This window comes from Gymnoscopelus braueri (assembly GCF_963280865.1).
Source record: "Gymnoscopelus braueri genome assembly, chromosome: 4".
In the NCBI taxonomy this organism is placed as follows: domain Eukaryota; kingdom Metazoa; phylum Chordata; class Actinopteri; order Myctophiformes; family Myctophidae; genus Gymnoscopelus; species Gymnoscopelus braueri.
In genome coordinates this window covers 9,110,924-9,129,056 of record NC_137605.1, presented here as the reverse complement: position 1 = coordinate 9,129,056, position 18,133 = coordinate 9,110,924, and the positions used below count along the sequence as shown (strand labels likewise).

The 18,133-nt window shown below is 41.8% G+C and overlaps 1 protein-coding gene across 1 annotated transcript in view; it reads left to right on the top strand.

Moving 5' to 3' along the window:
• The window catches only part of fam189b (family with sequence similarity 189 member B), a gene marked incomplete at its 3' end in the record, with an annotated part of 54,650 nt that overhangs the window by 20,517 nt on the left and 16,000 nt on the right, over positions 1-18,133 (top strand). The window lies entirely within an intron of this gene.

Genomic DNA, 18,133 nt, shown 5'->3' with positions numbered 1-18,133 from the left:
CAACAGGGCCCTGCGGGTCGAGAGGTGAAGATCACCAGCACCACAGAGAAGAAGTCCTCTAAATGTCTGCTCCTGTAGAAACACACAGCCAGACCTTAGCAACACAGCAGTATTAATGACAAAAACAAACTGTAAGTCCTCTGGCTCCATCTGCTGGCCACAGTCAAAACCAAAACAATTGAAAACGATGGATTTTTTTGTATAAAACCAAGTTATGCTATTCCATTATGTTAAAAGGATTAATTTGATCATATCTTTGTATTGTAGTTCCCCTGGAATGTATCGCGACAGCAACAGAAAATAACTTAAATATTTATCTCTTTTGATATTTCCTTCTTCTCTGAGGTGGTTTTGGGTCATAGTTGCAGCAGAATTATTGTTGGTTATTTTGAGGACCAGTTCGAAAACTACCTGTAAACCTCTTCCTGCGCCGTTTGTTTTTTATATTTGTTATTCTCCTGATGTCTGGCGTCCCGCTCTTGGGTCCCTACTCACTAGTTGTGAAACACTAAGCTAAAGAAGACCACAAATGATGTTGTTTGTTCTCAAAGTGGGGTCCAGGACCTGAGGGAGGTTCCAAATGGACCCTTACAGCTCTGTAACTCTGAGAGCGTACAAATGGAACCAAATGGACCCGTAAGGGTCCATTTGGTTCTGTTTATGGGGGGGTCCTTGAAAATAAAACTGTGTTAGATTATGAAAAGTCTTACATGACTGCTTGAACATTCCTCCTTTCAAAGCTATCATTAGCTGTTAGCGCTCTGACACGTCAAAATGGCTCTTTTCCAACTACAACTATTTTAGTGAAACGTGCCGTGTCATCTAACAGGTTCTGGGTTTGTTTCCATACACTATGGCTCTTGTTTCAGAAAGGTTCTCCAGAACCTAATGTTGGGCCCTGCTCAGGAGGTATAGTACTAACCCTAAGTACTTGGAACCCAGAATTCAGAACGTGGTGCTTTCAAATGTTATATATAGTTGATCTACAAGCCACACAACACTTCAAGACTGTGAGCTTTGCAGATCAGCTATTTCTCTTTTTTTTAATGAATTACCTCCCTGGGTCTAGTTAATGGAGTATCGAAGTCCTCCGTTATCCCCATGGTCACCGAAGTTTTTTTTTCTATTGAAAATACCATAGGGTCATTTTAGCATTGAGCCATATAAACATTGTGTTCCAAACCCCGGCGATTCTGTCAGGTATGTGACTGTGTTGTTTATGATATTGAGTTGCATTTGATAACGTCTGTGTGTTTTGGATAAAATTGATTTATTTTCTTACTCTTTGGATAAATTAGTACTTTTTCACTGTCAGTTGATGCTTCATATCCATATGAGTAAAATCGCCAGCCTCATTTGTTTATTTTTGGAACACAGTTCTTATATGCCACAACGCTATTGAGACCCTATGGTATTTTCAATAGAAAGAATAACTCTTGTTACCCAGGGAGATAGCGCCCTCTAGCGGCACTCATGTCAGACTTCGGTTCTCACAAAACATCTCAGAACTTCACTGGGTTCTGGAAAGTTTAATGTTCTGGAAGATTCTGGGTTACACTTGGTAGTCAAAGAGTCATACGTCTTGTTAATCTCCGCCAGTTAATTCTGAACAAAGAAACTTCACTGAATACAATGCAATTATTATTAAGGACGTGCCTCCTGGTGGAGATTTTCGCTCTACTGGGCGCACCTTTCTTAAGGGCCTCTCACACGGGAAGCAAACAGGTAGTTCACTTTCAATGAGAGGCGAGCGTTCGTGTTCATCTCATACACACACAAACACACACACACACACACACACTCACTCGCGTCAATGCATATCTGTTCTCATGAGGCGATGTGCGACCCTGTGGATGCAGCACAAATTATTTAACGTTTTTGTGCGAAACATCATTTCACCTGTAAGGTGTGATGTGAAAGTGGAATCGCTCCCCGTGTGAAAATCGCTTAATTCTGATGTCTTGTGCACTTCATATAGAGCACCGAAGTCCTGACGTGACTCGTTCATCCCCAGGTTTGCGGAAGTAATTTCTCTATGGAGAATAACATTGGGTCATCTTAGAATCGTCTCATATAAGAATTGTGGTCCAAAAATAAACACCGCGTGTCGGCGTTATTGTCAGGGAGGAGGTTCTTTATCGTTTATGATAGTCAGTCACTTATATTTGATACAGTCTGTTTCTGGCGAAAATGTAACTAATTCGGCGGAAGTAACATTAGCGTTTTCTCACCGTCAGTTGATGCTTCATATCCATAAGAGTCAACCCGCCGTGGTCATTTGTTTATTTTTGGAACACAGTTCTTATTTGACGCGATATTAAATACGTCTATGGGATTCAGAACGGGGGTGGAAAACTGCGAACCAGGTAGACAAACAAAGGATGTGTAAATGACGTCAGACTTCGGCGGTCTATAGCTGTCTTTTTACAATACTTAGAGACAGCTATTACTCCCACTTCATGTTAGTTATCCTGTATCGTGTACAATGCTACACATTGTTCAAGTCCCCTGTCCAAGAAGCTGCATTAGTTCTACAACTAATTGTCTCCGCCGAAGGTGGAGAATATGTTTTCGCTTTGTGTGAGCAAACATTGTTAGCCAAGCTAACATTGGTCAAGCTCCACGTGACACGTGTCAATATGTTGACACCAATGCCTCTGATTGGCTAGAGGGACGCATGACGACATAGAATCCTATAAATTGGTGTGTCACTTCAAAAAGCCCCTACTTTTTGAAGTGAGGTAAGACAGGACCAATCAGTCTTGATTGGAACAGTACCACTGACATAGATCAAACACACCAATCAACTGCTGAAACTGTTCAAGACAACAATGAAGATGAAGAAGACAGACAAGTATTTGAACAAACCAGTCAATTACGACCACTCCCATATGACACATTGCTTCAAGAAGAACATTCTTTAGATGCAAACACTACATATTCAGTCGCCCCTGCAGAACACCAAAAACCACGCACATTCTACCAACAGTACCTTGCAGTACAAATCACCCGTCCGTGCGTGTGTGTGTTCCTCTGAGAACACCTAACATTGGTCAGTTTTACGTGACATCACAATATGTAATATAAATATATAAATAGGAGGCTGAGATCACACAATGTACTGTAACTAACTCCCATTATGCAAACTAAAGAAGCAGCAAATGAGCATCTGAAACCTGATGAAGACGCAAAGGCGCAGAAGGCCAAGGTCTGCTGGCGGAGACTTGTGCTCCGAGGAGCACATTTTCTAGTTATATCTGGATTTAAATGACTAATCCAGTTAGTCCAGCTATTCACCAGACATTCCATGGATGCAAAATGTGATGTACGTTATTTATACACAGATAGAAAACCACTGGTAGGATAGATCCTAGGTCCTGGTAGCCAGGATGTAAAACCAGCAGTACTAGAGGTCCTTGTAGGATGTAAAACCAGCAGTACTAGAGGTCCTGGTAAGATAGAAAACCAGCAGTATTAGAGGTCCTGGTAAACCAGCAATACTAGAGGTCTTGGTATCAGATAAAACCAGTAACACCAGAGGGCCTGGTAGGAGATAATACCAGCATTACTAGAGGTCCTGGTAGGAGATAATGCCAGTGGTACTAGAGGTCCTGGTAGGAGATAAAACCAGCAGTACTAGAGGTCCTGGTAGGACATACAACCAGCAGTACTAGAGGTCCTGGTAGGAGGTATAACCAGCAGTACTAGAGGTCCTGGTAGGAGGTATAACCAGCAGTACTAGAGGTCCTGGTAGGAGATAAAACCAGTAGTACTAGAGGTCCTGGTAGGAGATAAAACCAGCAGTACTAGAGGTCCTGGTAGGAGATAAAACCAGCAGTACTAGAGGTCCTGGTAGGAGGTAAAACCAGCAGTACTAGAGGTCCTGGTAGGAGATAAAACCAGCAGTACTAGAGGTCCTGGTAGGAGATAAAACCAGCAGTACTAGAGGTCCTGGTAGGAGGTAAAAACCAGCAGTAGAGGTCCTGGTAGGAGATAAAACCAGCGGTACTAGAGGTCCTGGTAGGAGATAAAACCAGCAGTACTAGAGATCCTGCGGTAGGAGGTAAAACCAGCAGTACTAGAGGTCCTGGTAGGAGGTAAAACCAGCAGTACTAGAGGTCCTGGTAGGAGGTAAAACCAGCAGTACTAGAGGTCCTGGTAGGAGGTAAAACCAGCAGTACTAGAGGTCCTGGTAAACAGCAGTAGGACCTGGGTTGGTAGAAGAAGGCCTGTGTTGTTGTTTGTCTGCATGGAGGGCTGAGAATGTGGAAGAGAGGAAAAGATAAGTGCAATATGAAAACATGAGTGAACAGAGGAGAGAATGGATGGATGGATGGATGGAGGTGAGATAATAGACAGAGCATTGAAGCAAGTACAAGAAGGAGAGAGAGAGATGAGGGAGGAGTAGATATGAAGGGAGAACCGAAGGAGATAAGAGAGAGGGGGGAGGGGTACTAGAGGATTTTTTTTTTTTTTTTTTAACTTTGATCTAATATATAATCCCATTCAGAAGAGCCTCTGGATGGATTCCATGTATATTTTCACTCTGCTTTTCTTTCACAACCTGTTAAACATTCCATGTGTGTGCAGTATGGAACCTGTATGGGACACATGTGATGCACCTGTCATATCTGTCATGTGTATGTTTACATACATGCTGCTTCCTGAATAAAAGGAATAAAGTTTAAAATGTGTGTATGTGGTGTTCTCAAACATTTTCTCAAAAATTGTCAGGTCAAGGACCCCCCAACTTGATATGTGTTTGGCTGCGGACCCCCATTTGAAAATATTTAGCGCCAGGGACCCCCATAAGGGAAGATTTGTCAACATTTGACAGCATTTTTTCAAAAAGAGCAGATCTACAAGCTCACAAAATTACGCATCGCATGCGATGCGTTGTGAGCTTGTAAGATCTGCTCTTTGAGTCGCCAAAACAAATTAACAGAGCTTAAGTGTGTTGAGCTGCTCCTCATTTTTGCTGGGGACCCACTGGAACACTGTCAAGGACACCTGTTGGGTCCCCAGACCGCACTTTGAGAACCAGTTAAATAAATAGTATAGGAGCATGTGGGTACTGAGATGCACAGCAAATAGTAATGATCATCAGAATCATAATGGCTGTCCTGTCCCAATAGCTGTCATTGGTCGGTTGCAGTAGTTTCCACATTGCTAGGCAACCAGTCCCTCCCACCCAGCATCAGCACCACATAGAGTGGAATCCTATGGGGAGACCCAGGAGGTCCTTGCAAATTGGGGACAATTTAAGAGGGAAATAAACAGGCTTTCCAACAGTATAAAAGTTACTGCCAAGAAGCGTTTTTACAGCAGAGAAGAAAACAAGACCAGGAGACCTGGTTCTGCCAGACCCAAAATGAAGTCCTAGTATGTAACACACCGACAAACCACTTTATAACTGAAGTTCATGATGTCATGAATAGTTCGTGACGAAAGGGGACGTCACAAACTTTTTTTTGGCTGGGGCCGGAGGACAAATGGCCCCTGCCCATGTATGGACGAAACAGGTACAAAGCCTCATGTAAGCCCGACCCCTTGGGTCTGGCAAAAATCGACCAAACACTAGTTTCTGATCTTTGTGTTTTAAGTTTGTATAGTTTCAGAGGTGGAAATCAACCAACACAGACACACAAAAAGTATCAAGTTTAAAGGTTTATAATTGAAAAAAGATTTCCACTAAAATGACAACAGTCCACTCTGCCACAGAGGACTAAAACTGCTGTCATTTTAAAGTTTGGCCTGGTGGTGGCACTAGAGTAAAGGTCATGGGGTCACCAAAACCAATGATTTCTTCTTCCTTTTGGGAGCATGAAACTTCTTGCAATCTAGTGGTCATTACTTTAAGACATGTTGGTCACAGATTAGAGGCAATCAACAATATAATGACCTAGATATGACGACCACACTGACAGACCTTAGTCATTTGTTCTCGTGTTGTTACTTATATAGACTTGCTTTTTCTTCACCAGTGTTAAAATGTTATTTAGACAAATGCTAGATTCATTGTTTACCTGGTATCCTATAGTTTCAATGTAAAGATTATTATTTTTGACAATATATTGTTTAGACTGATGTGAGGTTCCTGGCTTAACTGTGATGATAACTGCATTTGATGTATGTGATTACCTTGCTTATTGTAAGTCGCTCTGGATAAGAGCGTCTGTGAAATGCCCACATTGTAAAATCAAAAACTAAAAAGAAAAAGGAGAGAGGAGAGAACACCCATCAGCCACTAATAAACAGACAGCACCATTGACCATGCTGAAAAGCTAAAGATGGGTTTCTACTATGCATCATGATGAAAACAGGTTGATGTAATGGTGGAAGAAGTAAAATAACAATAACACAATGTAGAAATACTCTGTTACAAGTAAATTCAACATTTATTGAGTGAAAGTACAAAGGTATTGTCATCAAAATATATTTAAAGTACCACAAGTAAATGTACTCATTACACAGATAGTCCCATTTCCCAAAATGTATAATCAAATCAAATAATCTAAATCTATAAAGTAACTTTATGACTAAATTGTAGTGGAGTGAAAAGAAAAATGTGCCACCTTAAAATAATGGCCTACTGTATGTATTTTATTTATTTTTTCAGAAAACAGAAAATGAAAGATATTTCTTAATCATTTCACCCAAAAAGTTTATAACAATATATGACGATTGACATACAAATAACACTGCCTGTCAGTTATGTAACATACAAGGATTAAATGACAAATGGTGCATTTATATAGTGCCTTTATCCAAGGTGCTTTACAATGTGCAGTAAGTACATACAGTACACCCATTCACACACCGATGGCAGAGGAAACCATGCAAGGCACCAACCTGCTCATCGGGAGCATTTAGGTTCAGTGTCTTGCTCAAGGACACTTTGACACCAACTCTGAGGGAGCCCGGGATCAAACTGGGAACCTTCCGTTTCCCCAAGCGGTCGCTCTACCTCCTGGTCTGGACCACTGCCACCCCTAGTACTGTACATATACTTAGTTTACCTCCTGGACCACTGCCACCCCTAGTACTGTACGTATACACCCCTAGTACTGTACATATACACCCCTAGTACTGTACATATACACCCCTAGTACTGTACATATACACCCCTAGTACTGTACATATACACGCCTAGTACTGTACATATACACCCCTAGTACTGTACATATACACCCCTAGTACTGTACATATACACCCCTAGTACTGTACATATACACCCCTAGTACTGTACATATACACCCCTAGTACTGTACATATACACCCCTAGTACTGTACATATACTTAGTTTACGTTCCACCTCATAAATTAACCCATTCAATCCAGGAACGCATCTGTGTCATTTTAAGATTTCTTTGGCTATTCAAAAATAGCGGATATACACGCTCATATGAGCTTGTATACATGTATCTAAAACATTTTTAAACAATCGTGAAAAAGTGTGCAAATCTTTGAATATATATCTACATTTTAAACTCAAATCTTTGCTTCTGGGGGGGGGGGTCCCTAGAACAAAATATTTTGAGATGGGGGGGGTCCGCGGACAAATACATATCATTTTGGGGGTCCTTGAAATGAAAAAAGTTTGAGGATCACTGATATTATAGCAACATGTTAAGAAAAAAATTTAGAAGACATTTGTAGAATCCCAGAAGCAAAGATTTGGCTATCTTAAAATGACAAAGATGCGTTCCCGGTCTTAATGGATTAAGAGTTGCAGCCTGTGTGGCTCACTCACTGCAGGTCAGGGATGAGGTCACTTCTGAACGCTGACTGCTCCAATAGCCAAATTGGAGAGAAAATCTTTCCCTGAGACGAGATGCACGTAAACAAACGTCACAAACTCATTTATGCCTGGGGCTTCGCAATCATGACAGTTTGTGTTTTTGGCTTTGAACATGGGACCATTATGACAACACATTGTGAGCTTGTAGATCTGTTATTTCCAGGAAAATGTACGACATTATTTTCAACATAGAAACGATTATGACGACAAAATGATTGCGATTATCTCAATTAATTGCGAGTATGTAAAAATTGTGACAGGCCTATTTCATGATCCACAAAAACTGTAAACAACATAAAAAGTTGAAATCTCAGCTCGTAGGCCTACCTGTTGCCAATTTGTCGACCTGTCAGGAACTTCTTCTCTGCCGTTTCTATGGACACGTCGTTCACTCCTGCTATGGCATAGATGACAGCCTGCACAAAACGACACATGGTCACAACATAACATACTTCACCTGAGAAGACATGCATGATTAGCATTTAAATTGTTGTGTGCTGGTGGCACAATTCTGTCCCCAGACAGAGTGCCCAAAGCTACTGTAGCATCTTACACCAACATGCCTTGGATTGAGACCCAATCTAAAGCAACTTCAGTGCAAACGTACTTGTCAATACAAACGAAATTATTCTTCAATTCTGATTACAGCACAGCTCCTTACACCAAAATCAAATGCACATCAACCGCACAAAACTACAGCATAACAAAACCTTTTGTTCAAACCTACCCAATTAAGAGAGAGCACCAATTATTTGACTTTCAAATTCAAACTTAAGAGTTAAAGCAAAACAAACTTGCAATCATGGATAATTATCACCTACATTTTCATTGTTAATTTCTTTACATTATACTGTAATTGTTTTGTCTTTTGTACTAAATGTTTAGTTGTATTGTATTGATAGGTCTATATTTTGTATTGAAAGTTATAGTTCCCCAATTTCAATAACGTGCTCAGGGACAACAGTTGAAAATTAGCTCTTAGCTAACTCTGGCACATTTACATCGATGTGAACTTAAATGTTGATTAATGCAGTGGTTCCCAAACCCAAAAGAGAAATTAGATGTTTGCCCAGGACCCAAACCAGATCTACAAGCTCACAACAGGTCGCTTCGTGCCGCTTTGTGAGCTTGTAGATCGGCTATTTTCTCTTCTTGTTAAAAGAAAAAAAATCTTTAAATTAATTGTATTCATGAAATTCTCATGAAAAAGAATGTTCTTTTTAATTATCTTTTGAAATAATATATATATATATATATAAAGGGGACATTTACTTGCGACCCACATAATTTTTTTCCCGTTAAGGAAACAGTGCATTATCCCTAGGATTATTTTTTTAAATAACCTGGTCAAAGCACCTCACCTCAGGCAGGAGCACGTCCAGGACAAAACGGATCCTATCTGTATCAGCCGGGCAGGGAGCGGTGAGCGGAGCCGGGGCCGCGTCCAAGACCTCTTCCAGGTATCTGTACACCTTCTCGACCTGGTTGTCATCCCTCAGGTAGGTGGGCACCACGTTCCTCCTGGGATTGATGTCCAGGAGGAATGAGTGCAGCCAGGTGGATCGCTGCTGTCCACTGATCACTGCCTGTGGGGAGAGGAGGGAGGCCATGAGGGAGTGTGATGGAGAGAAGACAAGACCCTCCCCCCCCACAACATATTGTATAATATTGTGTTGCAGATTAAACATTTTCATAGATTTCAGAGATTCAGAGCTTCATAGACTTGTTTGAATATGCAGATGATAAATATAAATATTTTTCTCTGTTTGTTTACACATGATCTTTTCTATTAACCCATTAAGACCTGAGGCCGATTCTACCAATGCCTTCTAAATCAGTAGTTCTCAAACTTTTTTGTGTCTAAAATGTTCCTTTTTGCCTTAATGTCAGACGGTTCCCTGTGCCGTTTACATTTCTGACTAATATAGTATTCAATCAATCAAAAGCTGCATGCCATTAAATTTGGCAAAGAATTCAGCATGGCTGCAGTCCAGTTTAATTAAATGACTACATAATAATGAAGTTAAATGTTTCAGGAATGTATCCATCTATCCGCCTAGCCACTACTAAACCATCTATCATCTATCCATACCAGCAGTCTTTTCTCTACCATGCGCTGGTTAACCATGTAATGAACGAGCTTCTCGTTGGCTCGGTTGTAGGCAGCAAGGGTTCGATCAGGAAGACGCCTCTTCTTAGACTTCCTTCTGACTTCCTCCTGCTGCTCGGTGGCGTTCCTCTCCTCCTCCTCCTCGTGACCCTGAAACTCCTCCATCTTCACCAGGTCACTGGAGGTCGTTGGGGTCTCCCCAGAACTTCCCAGGGGGAAGGTCCTCCTCCTCACTGGATAACCTGGGGGGAGCAGTGGAGACGGAGAGGACGGTGTTCAAGTTGTTCAGAGATGGAGTGTGCTCAGGACAGGAGGGAGAGGAGTGCTCAGCAGAGGGAGAAGTTCAGATGTTTAAAGGTTCAAAATAGTAGCGACGCAATACTACACTAAAGCTCTACAATTTGAACTTACTCATATCATGACTGATGTATTCAAGGAATGATCCGGTGAAGTGTTCACATGCTGTGAAAACAAATATCAATAATATTGAAATGACTGTAACCTGTACAAATAATACTAAACATCAATATAAATATTCAATAATTATAGTAACTTGTTCAGTAGTCTCCCAGTCTCTCCAGCTCTTTAATAAACAGAAAATAGATGTCGAGGTGGGTTGCCAATTTCAGCCAATCAGAAGAGAGTACCCATCTATCATCTGTTCCAGACAGCTCCAATTTTGTCGGCTCATTTATTTGTCATCACTTCCAATTTCACGTGTTAATCCTGTACGAGTTCGGTTCTCTCTCCTGACTGGATAAAATTGGTATCCTGACCTGAATATTGTTATATACTAAAGAGCTGGAGAAACCCCCGTTACTGAACAAACACTCCATAGCAATGATTACCAACACAATATAGAGCGATGTAACACTTATTATAGATCTGCTTACCAATACGCCTTATATAGTCATATATCATGTCCAGGGACCATTTTATGGAAGCGTCAGACTCCTTGGCTTCACTCTGTAAAGGTTTTTATTGTCACATATTACACTTAAGTACAACCACTTCACACCCTGCAATGTTGCCTCAGCTGTACTGTGAGTTAAATAAAAAAAATACAATAAGATCAAAGTAAAAAAAAAAAGCAAAATAGCACTTAATAAAATCATAATGAAATGATTCAGCTGAACAACTTGAACCCTAAGTACATAGTCAGGGGATATTAGCAGAACATTTTCCAATCTTGGAATAAATTCCTTACCAAAGAAAATCTTCACCAATGTGTTTGTAGAGGTGTCTAGTAACACATCACAAAGACTGAAATGCAGTTTCCCTAGGAGAATTTTTGACAGCTGCTGAAAGTTGGGGTACCCACCATTTCCCTGCATTTCCATGCAGGGAAAAAAATTTTTAATTCTGTTTTAGGGCGCGCTCCCACCAAGAGTTGGCTGGCCGCTGTTTGCAGAATCTGCCAATGCATTGTCAATGCAAATGCGTTGATTCACGCAAGAGCAGATTTTTCCGCTTGTCGCGCAGACCTTGCGTTTATCTGCTCTCCGCCACTAAGCATAAAACTGCTGGAGGCAGGAGCCGATTTTCTCCCTCTGTCCAATCGGGTGAGTGGAAGGCGGACTGTCTCAAGACTCAGGAAGCAACATGATGCTCAAGGCAGCAGGCAGTGCGGGCTGCGGGGAGGGTCCTGAAAGTGAGTGACAGGCGCGACACTCCCGTTTTTTAGAATCCGCTGGCTGCAAAAAACTGTGGCCGCGCACAACCTGCGTTTAACAGCGGCCAGCCAACTCTTGGTGGGAGCGCGCCCTTAAGTAGCATGTGAGGGCGCACTCCCACCAAGAGCCCGATTGGACAGAGGGAGAAAATCAGCGCCTGCCTCCAGCAGTTTTATGCTTAGTCGCGGAGAGCAGATAAACGCAAGGTCTGCGGGACCAGCGGAAAAATCTGCTCTTGCGTGAATCAACGCATTTGCATTGACAATGCATTGGCAGATTCTGCAAACAGCGGCCAGCCAACTCTTGGTGGGAGCGCGCCCTGAGGGGTCAAACTAGGGTGTTTTTATGATTCTGAATCCATTGCAAGCATTTGTTTTGCACCAAAACCACTCCTTGGGCTAAAAACAGCCCAATCTCAATGGGCTTTTTACACAAAAAGTATACCTGGAAAAGGATGGCTATGGCCGTTTTTAGCCCAAGGAGTGGTTTTGGTGCAAAACAAATGCTTGCAATGGATTCAGAAACATAAAAACACCCTAGTTTGACCCCTCACATGCTACTTAAAACAGAATTAAATTTTTATTTTTTTTCCCCTGCATGGAAATGCAGGGAAATGGTGGGTACCCCAACTTTCAGCAGCTGTCAAATTCTCCTAGGGAAACTGCATTTCAGTCTTTGTGAGATGTGTTACTAGACACCTCTACAAACACATTGGTGAAGATTTTTTTTGGTAAGGAATTTATTCCAAGATTGGAAAATGTTCTGCTAATATCCCCTGACTAACAGGATTCATGAGTCTTACCACGAACTGGCTGCTCTCTGCACAGTCAAAGGGCTTCAGGGTTTTCAGTGACACGGTCAAGCTAACAGTACCACAACAACAGAAATATCATTTTATTGGTTGACATGGAAATCGTTAACATTTACAACCATGGGATTCTTGTTACTTTCACTGTGGCCTCATCATTACCTCTTAATAGAAGGCAAAGACCTGTTTTCGAACGAGAGTTTTTAGACTGATCAGCTTCCAATCAATTAATCAGGATGTCAATACTGTCACACAGGAAGATAATTGTCTGTGTTTTCACCCCTGTCCATGTGTGTGTTTGTCTGTTTGTGTTTCCGTCCGTCTGACCAAGCTGGGCAGTACGCAACTAATCTCAGGCTGCATAGCGGCCTGAAAATCGAATGAAAAAATTCCATATATCTGAAACATCGAATCAAGCCCAAATTGGAAATCGTATTCATTGAGGGGCGTCTATAGAGCGCTAGCCTGGTAAACCATCCCGGTCACGTGAATTCACATTATATATTACTAGCGTCTGTCAATCACAGGGCCCTGAGCGCAGACGCTGATTGGCTCTTCCACTTTTTGGTTTCTGCAAAACGTGTCCTTCTGGCTGCCGCTCAAGACATGACACAGCCCTACATGGGCCATCCATGCTGGCGAAGACCTTCGCTCCGAGGAGCGCCTTTTTTTATTCCTAACCAACTTGAACTGCGGCATCCATATTCTGGGGGGGGAACAATCTACTTCTACAGAAGCAGTGATATACTTACCCATTGCAGATCTTGTCCTTCAGTGGGCCTTCAATGAAGACTATGCTGGCTCTTTTCGTCCTGTGGTTAATGCTTTTCACCTGCAGAGAACAATGTCTGTTAACAACATTATAAAGCAAGTGATGCGGTGTGGGGGGGCCACCAGCAGGGGGGGGCCCGCCTGCACTGGTACAAACATTTTTACAGCAAAAAAAAAGTTGATTTATATTGGTCAAATAGAACCGAATTAGACCCGAATTAAGGCGGTTACACACCGGCGAATATGCGAATATACGCAAAATTCGGACTTGTTCCGAATAATTAAAAGACGCTTTTTTCGCTCCGCGAAACTGGTGTGGAAGCTTGCATTGACTTTATAAGGTTTTAAAAAAAAACGTATTATTCGCATGAAAAAAAATCGCCCCGGTGTGTAAGGACCTTTAGACCCGAAAATGTTCAGGTTGTGAACATTTTCAGGTTGTGCACGCACATGCACGCGCGTGCGTGTGCATGTACGTACGTGAAACTCCCGCCGGGAGGCCCGCGATTCTGCGTTACGCCACTGTATGTAAATCTATTAGAAGTGTAATGTCATATTTAATAACTAGCAGATCTTACCACTGCTGGCCAGAAGGGATATTTGTTGAACTTGCACCAAACAAACGCTCCACCTGTAATGAACCGATGCTCTGAAAGACAAACATTTGACACCAATACATTACATACACACTGAAAATCATCAGAAAGTTTATAGATTTAACCAAATGGGACCCATTTTTAGACTTGGTTTAAGACCAAGGGCCCTATCTTTTTGGCGAAGCCCTGGACCTCACTTTCAGCACCTACTCTGTTTCACCAGAATGGAACAGAGCCTTCATTAGTATAATTGGTAAGACCTGTGAAGGAAGTATGGCTGATGTACATAGAGCCTATTCCGTTCACAACAGTTTCGCTCCTCCTTACTTTTCTTCATCTGCATCAAGAAATTGGTTAGCTCCTCATTTTCCTCTTCCTCCTCATCCGGAGTACAGAAAGAAGACAGCTGGTCTTCATATTTATCTGAGGATGCTCGCACTGCTGCACTGGCTGTCATCTTGAGTTACAGCCCAATAAATGAAGTTCAGGTGCAAGTTATTCACCTGTTTCTTGGCTGTGTGTTTTCCACTTCCTGTCGGATTTCATTGGATATCATTAGTCATCTGACCGGTTTCATTGGATTTCATTGGATCAAAAGACAGGAAGTGGAACACAGTGAAAAGCCTAGGAAACAGGTGGATAGGAAAACACCAGTCACACAGGTGAATGAAATCATGATTGATTATTGGCTTTCTGACGTAATCACAGCATGTTTGCATTTGACAGGAAGTAGCTAATTAAGATAGGACTTTTATGGACTTTTGACATAAAACACACACAAATTATTTTTCAAAATGTCTTTGGCATCTACTGTCATAGGTATGTCTTCATTTAGCCCTGGTTCAGAGCGTTAGTGAGTTCCCTCTAACGCCCTGGAAGACCCCTCGCTCTGCGCTTGTACAAGGAACTCCAACAGTAGTGAAAATAAACAAAACCACTTCACTACTCACCGAAACAAAGGCTGTTTTGTGTTGTTGAAAGTCTATTCTCGGAGGTGGGAAGCCTCTCAGCACCCCACCTACTCTGTAAAATACACTTTTTGGGCAGAAAATAAAATATGTCAGCGAGACGGAAATTATTTTTATTTACTCCACAGTGCCCTCTACAGATTTTGGTTAATGGTAAGTTCAAATCCATTTAGATGCCAATACTTTTGTACTATTACTCAAGTATTTTTTTTTATACTGGACTTTTACTTGTATCAGAGTATGCATTGCAGTATTGATAATTGTACAGTTACTTAAGTAAAACATTTGAGTAGTTTTTCCACCACTGCATTTGTGACTTTTCGGCCGTATGAAAATAGCAGATCTACAAGCTCAGAATGCATTGCATTGTGAGCTTGTAGATCTGCTATTTTCAAGAGATTTTTATACATTTGAAAACTTGTGAAATGGGACATTCTGGATAATGAGTACTTTTACTTTTGTACTTTAAGTACATTTAGATACCTATACTTTTGTACTTTTACTCAAGTACATTTTGAATTCCGGACTTTTACTTCCTTACTAACAGACTATTTCTACATTGATCCCAGTATCGATACTTTAACTTAAGTAAAAAATTGCGAGTACTTTTTTTTACCACCACTGACACTGACAGTAGGCTACAGGTCACCGATTTCGGTGTAACACCTCAACGTTATCTAGCTGTAATGATCACGTGACGTACCAACGGAGGAGGACAGCGAAGCTCAGTGACGACCGGGAATACACACACACACACGCACGCACGCACGCACGCACGCACGCACACACACACACACACACACACACACACACACACACACACACACACACACACACACACACACACACACACATACATACAGTCACACGCGCGCACACGTAGCTGTAGAATACAACTCTCGTAGACGTATTTACGATTCTGACGTTTTCAATCTACGAGAGTTGTAGGGTTCACCCCCCATGGACACAGGGACTTTCAGCACTATGCCCCGTAGACACTCCAAACATGTACAAATTGAAAATAAAGGTGCTTACCCCCAAGCTCCAAATGTTAACTGTCTCTACGTGGTAGTAGTTTAATGTAATAATCCATATATTTTAATAAAAAGGTGTTTTAATGCCGTCTGTGGCCGAACGGCATTTTTTCACCCTCTTTTACTTCCTGTTTACATTTAGTGTAATTCCGGGTTTCACCAGATGGGCGCGTCACTACCCGTCAATACCGCCCATTGGGAACTTCCGACAGAATCGGCCACAGACGGCATTAAAACACTTCTTTATTGAAAGATATGGATTATTACATTAAACTACTACTGCGTAGAGACAGTTAGCATTTGGGGCGTGGGGGTAAACACCTTTATTTTCAATTTGTACATGTTTGGCGTGTCTACGGGGTGTATAGTGCATAAAGTCCCTGTCTCCATGGGGCGTGAAGTGAACCCTACAACTCTCGTAGATTGAAAACGTCAGAATCATAAATACGTCTACGAGAGTTGTATTCTACAGCTAACACACACGCAAAAGTAGCTACCGTATGCCCGCGTGACTGCGGGGAGGAAGGAGGAGGAGGAGGTGCGTGAGTGATGAGGACCACCGCAAAAACTATGATCATTCATGATGATGATGTTTGATGATGAAGAAGAGAGATGATGCTTTTGATGAAAAACTGTAGCTAATAAAGCTCGCTTGTTCAGGCCGTTATTTGACTTGGAATATAGCGGAGCATTTGATCCTAATAAATAGCCATCTATTACATCTGAAGAATATCCATAGTTTCATTGTGATGATGATGATGAGGAGGAGGATGGTGTGGTGGTGGTGATGATGATGATGATGATGAAGATCTGTTTATCATCCCGGACTGTATGTGATCAGAGATAAAGACCGGAGCGGTTGTGCTTGTTTAACCCGTTCAATCCTATATGGTTCAATCCGGTAATGCATAGGCTACTATGTCATTTTAGATTTAGTCTATAACCATTATTTTGTTCTTTGGCTATTCAAAAATAGCAGATCTACAAGCTTGTAGATCTGCTATTTTTGAAAAATCTTGAAAATTTGAGAAAATCTTTGAAATATTTTTTTTTAAAGCGAACATTTGTAAAATATATTGTTCCCGGGACCTCCAGAAGCAAATATCTGAGTTACAAATGTTTGCTTTAAAAAATATCAAATGTTCACGATTTTTCTAATATAATTCAATAATTCATAATCATAATTATTCATTATATATATATATATATATATATATATATATATATATATATATATATATATATATTTGTTTTCATTTATTTTTTATTTTATTTTATTTTATTTTAACAATAATGATTAATTCAAATAATATAATAATATAATATAATCCACAAGCTCATGAGTGCCGCGCTATGAGCTTGTACATCTGCTATTTTCGAATAGCCCAAAGAAATCCAGAGCGACACGGATGCGTTTCCCGGACTGTATGTGTTAACAGAGCGGATCATGATGCTGTAGGCCTGCCTGCCTGGCTGCCTGCGCACAGAGAGCAGAGCGCAGTACCACACACCGGGGCTCCGTTACCGCAATGCTACGAACCGGAGGAGAGAGAAGAGGAGGAGGAGGAGGAGGAGGAGTGATGGTGGAGGAGGCGATGATGATGTCGGGAGGATGGGAGGACCGGAGAGAAGGAGAAGAAGAGGGAGACGCTCGTTCTAAAGCTGCGGGAAATGATTTCCCCCCGGTTTGCCGTTTTTAAATGTTTGCATTTTATGTGATTTGATCCTGTCTCGGCCTGAGCAAGAATTGCTGTTTAAAAGGTAAACTGGGGACTGCTGTAGCGGGCCTGTGTGTTAGAAGGCTATACTGGATGGGACAGCATATTGAACTCATGATCATAATAAACAGATTAGAACATGAAATGATTATTTACATACAAGTGCATTAGTTATAATAGCCTCATAACATCATGTGATAACGGAATAAGCTACTGTGTGGGTTAGTGTGTTAGTAGTGTGTGTTTCTCTGTGGGTGTGTGTGTGTGTGTGTGTGTTAGCTAGACATCGGTCCGTTTCACCGCTGTGCTGAGCCGGTGTTTGTGGGCAGCGATGCGCGGACATTAGCGCTGGTCACCGACCCCAGGTAGCAGGTTGGTTGGCACGAGCGGCGGATTTCCAAGAAGCCCCGCTTATTGGTGCTGCTGCCTGCTGCAACCTTCCATCCATCCATCTCTCCTGGACCTTCAGACGCCGTGCCCCCCCCCCCCCCCCTCTGACTGAAGTTTACGCCTGAAGGACGTTTTAGAAAGTGAACGGCAAGATAAGCATTCATTCTCACACAGCCAGAAGTCCGGGGTTGCTCAGGTCTTGACCCGAGTGCCCCGATCAGCCAGGAAACATCACCTTCACCGCCAACACGCGCGCGCGCACGT